This window comes from Maylandia zebra, linkage group LG7 (genome assembly GCF_041146795.1).
Source record: "Maylandia zebra isolate NMK-2024a linkage group LG7, Mzebra_GT3a, whole genome shotgun sequence".
In the NCBI taxonomy this organism is placed as follows: Eukaryota; Metazoa; Chordata; class Actinopteri; order Cichliformes; family Cichlidae; genus Maylandia; species Maylandia zebra.
Window position 1 is genome coordinate 52,662,232 of NC_135173.1, and position 4,059 is coordinate 52,666,290.

Genomic DNA, 4,059 nt, shown 5'->3' on the forward strand with positions numbered 1-4,059 from the left:
AATCTTTTTGTGTTGTTCTGTCATATAATGTCAAATTGAAAGAATAGTTCTTTAAAGAGCTTAAACAAAGAAAGAACTTTTGTCTCCCAATGACTAATATATTGCTTTAAAGTTTGGAGATGGAAACAAAAAGATGTTTCCTAATGTGTGGCCCTGATCTTTGACCTATGACCTTGAAGCATTACATACCAAATGCCGTGATGGGAATAACAGCGTAAAAAGTAACGGAGTTACTAACGCCCCTACTTTTTTCAGTAACAAGTACTCTAACTAATTACTATTTCTAACGTTACAACACCGTTACTAACAAGAAAATGCGGTGCGGTCACGTTACTATTTTTCAACAAACAGACGGTTGAAGCTGTGTTTTATGGCGTTATTTTTTGCCACTATTCTGGGCGCACATAAAAAAAAAATTTGAACGCACGTAAAAAAAATTGCAGGTGCAAGTGTTGCATTTTGAGGAGAAATTTATTTTGAGTGAAGAAAAACTAAATTTGAGTGAACAAAATTCATTGCTGCATGCAAAAAATGTGTTTCAGTGTTTGCTATTATCCATACACACACAATAGCAGCCCCTCTCGCTCAGTTTTTGCATTTGCGCTCGCTCGCAATGTGTTGCTTGCGCTCTCAACATTTCTGCCCGTGCGCGTTCAACTCTTTCTGTACACCATTATATTTGTGCCACAAAACCAGCCAATCACAGACTTGGATGCAAAAAAATCTGATTGACTGTTTTGGTCTCCAATAAGCTCGAAATGCAATATCCCAGAATCCATTTCGTCCAAAACTCAAACGAGGCAGTGGCGGAGGAACACAGAGTGGCGGAGTTTGAAATATTACTCTTTCTGGGTCACAAAATAAACTTTTAAGATATTTTCATGCGAGAATGGTGCTGTGTAAACTTAAAATATCTGACCGATTTATCAAGGCATCACATATTTGCATGGAGATGCCTGTTACCCACCAGCTGACTGCATAGCTGGACTGGCCTTATAATACTTTCTAAGGATATTCATTGATGACATTAAATACATTGAAATATTGTACTTTGTAGGTAGGGTTCTGACATAAACGGTAGTAACCAGACCGAAAAGCAGCGCACATTTCAGTGCTTTTTTCTGTGCTTTTTTTCCTGAGATTTCATACACTTTGGATTCTAGCCAGTCATTTTACCTTCCGAGGATAGTAGGCGGGACCAGGTATGTACGTTCTTTTAGAGCAGAGCTACAGATTAAAAATGCCCAAAGCGAAGCGGTCAAAAGTCTGGCTGTACTTCACAGCAAAAGATGCAAACTCAGCAGCCTGTAACAAATGCTTTAAGGTGATACTGTGATACTATGCAAAGGAGGTAACACCTCGAATCTGATGAAACACCTGGCGACGTATAGCATTTTGTTAAAAGCCGAGAAATGCACCGTATTTGATAGCTTGCTGCGAGACCTAACACCGTTCACATCTACTGTGGGTGGGTTGCCTGTTATCAGACCCGGAGTTAGCAACATCCCCCAAAAACCCAAAGATTAGAGTCCTGGCCCCTAGCCCTGCCAGTGTAGCAGAAATGATGAGGATGATGATGGCAGCAGCAGCCATTCTTCTCTGCGTGAGCAGCTTAATGTTGTTCGTGTGTAATTTACGTTGAGTAGGCTAACCACGTTATTAAATTAATACATGTAAGGTGAACTAGCAAACACCTTTGTAGTTACATGCGGCTGTCTTCTTGTTTGATGGCAGATACTCCCTTCACCCTGGCCAAAAAGGCTAAAATGACCAAAGAAAAAGTGGAAAACAGCTAAACATGAGAGGTTTTTGGACAAAGTTTGTGTTTTTTCCATTGATTAAGCACTGCTTCCAGCCAAGAGTGATGCCATATATGCCCCATAGCTGCAGAAAAAGCTAACATTGTTATCTTTTTACAGATAACAATGTTATCTTTAAAAACAGCTGAACATGAGAGGTTTTTGGACCAATTTTGTGTTCTCCATTCTTTAAGCACCGGTTCCAGCACAGTTTAAGCACCGGCACCGTTTCAAAAGTACCGGTTTGGTACTGGTATCGGATAAAACCTAAACGATACCCATCCCTATTTGTAGGTGGTCCTAAAAGATTCGCAGCCTGTGCAACTGCTGCACTTCTCCTGCATGTGCAAGGCTGGAAAAGCTCTGTCCAACCATTGTGTTGCTCTTCTGTTTCAATTCCGATGTTAAGCTGCACTGAAGGTGAACAACAGTGGCATAAGCCCAGAGTTATGGTGAGTGCAATGATCGCAATATTTTTAATGTAACTTTATATTTTATAATTAATTTTTACCATATTGTAATAGTGGATAAAGCCTGGCCCTGTTGAGAAGATGGCTGTGCTCTCAGCCAAACCCAAAACAAGAAAGACCGCAGAGGGTAAGTGCTTGCTACTGATGGGGTTTCAGAAATCATCACAACATTCGTTAGGGCAATAATATTTAATAAAGAATGGGGGGGGCAACTTATTATTGTTAAAAGGCAGATTCTAGTGGCAATATAGTGAGTTATAGGGCCTAACAACTAATAAAAATGACTTGTTTCAGCATTTATAAATTTAAAGTTTTGATACGCCATGGCAAATGTAATGAATAGGAAAATCGGTCTCTTGTCCCCCAGTAGCACTATGACATCATCACATTCTATCTGAATTCTAATCTGAAAACTGAAAATCTATTTAAAATTATTATCTTTTTTGTTACATATCATTCAGGAAGTGTTTTTCGGATTTCACACCTCTAATCATTAGTCATAATGTTCATTTGTAAAAAAAAAAAATTGCTATCATTGTGCCTGTAATTGTAGTAGATTTCGCCTTAAATTTAAAGTGTGTGTGTGTGTGTGTGCGTGTGCGTGTGTGTAGTGTACCAAACTTTCTCTGATGCTGACTGGCCTGTGATCTGTTTGGCAAGGTGCAACAAGGAAGTCCACTTTCTTATCAGCAACCAGCCAAAGAGAAAGTGCAGACTCTTCATAATGCTCCACCTCCACCATCATTGCCACTGCAAGACTACAGACTGAAACCATCAGAGTGCATGTTTGTCTTTTCCAGGAAGCAACAGCTGCACATGAAAAGTCTGGAGGTGAGCATAGAATATGCTACGCGAGACCAGAGTGAGTGTGCCGATTGGTATAATGTGCGGAGACCATGAGTCGCTGCATCTCATTTTAGAGAGATCTGTCATGTGAGCAAACACTGGATTGGTGCATCACCAGATGGTATCATTTTTGACCCCTTGGAGCAACCTCAGTTTGGCCTAGTAGAAATGAAATGTCCAAACATTAGAAGTTATGTAGATGCACCTTACCTCAAGGTCATCAGTGGGGCATTGCAGCTTAAACCAACACATGCCTGTTATTGGCAAGTTCAGGGCCAGCTGCTAACTACAGTTATGAGTTGGTGCGATTTTGTAGTCTCCACTCAAAAATATGTTTTCATACAAAGAATACAGAGGGATGAGGGTTTGATGGAGACATTCCTGACTTTAATGTCATAAACTTACATGGTGGGCAAGGGCCATTGTATTATTTACCTGTTGTTTTGATCAAAATAGAAAGCTGTTGGTAAAAGTAGGTTTGGTGAAGAGTTCACACAGACTAGTTTTGTGTTAGTATTAATATTGGCAGTGTTTGTGTTCAAATCATGTTTTTTTTGTTGAAATAAATTTGATATCTTTACTGTTATAAATCTCAAAGTATGTCAAATAAAGTTGATAATTTGAAATCTATGTGTGTTTTTCTTTCAGAATTCCAGGGAAACAGTATTTAGCATCTTTAGAAAATCTATTGCAGTCAATAAGAAGCGCACAGAATGGAGCAATAGACAATGCGGTTAAAGTAAGGCAGTTTTATTTGCAGAGTTACAGTAAAACATCAAGTGATTTATTATTGAACTTTAACCAGGAAAGGGGGTGTGTTAGCTGTTTATCAATTCTACTTAGTAAAAAAAATTTGCTACTTCCATTGTTGGGAGGTAACTAAATACATGAATTTAGAGTAATAACAATATTCTAAAGATATTCAAAGTATTCAGAATACAGTA

At 38.8% G+C, this 4,059-nt stretch overlaps 1 long non-coding RNA gene across 1 annotated transcript; it reads left to right on the forward strand.

Annotated features, from left to right (window-relative positions):
* The first annotated feature begins 996 nt into the window (after nt 1–996).
* LOC143419722 (uncharacterized) lies at nt 997–3,657 on the forward strand. Its single transcript, XR_013099735.1, has 3 exons — nt 997–2,251; nt 2,324–2,396; nt 2,930–3,657. It is a non-coding gene; the product is annotated as an uncharacterized LOC143419722 (long non-coding RNA).
* Nucleotides 3,658–4,059: the final 402 nt, after the last annotated feature.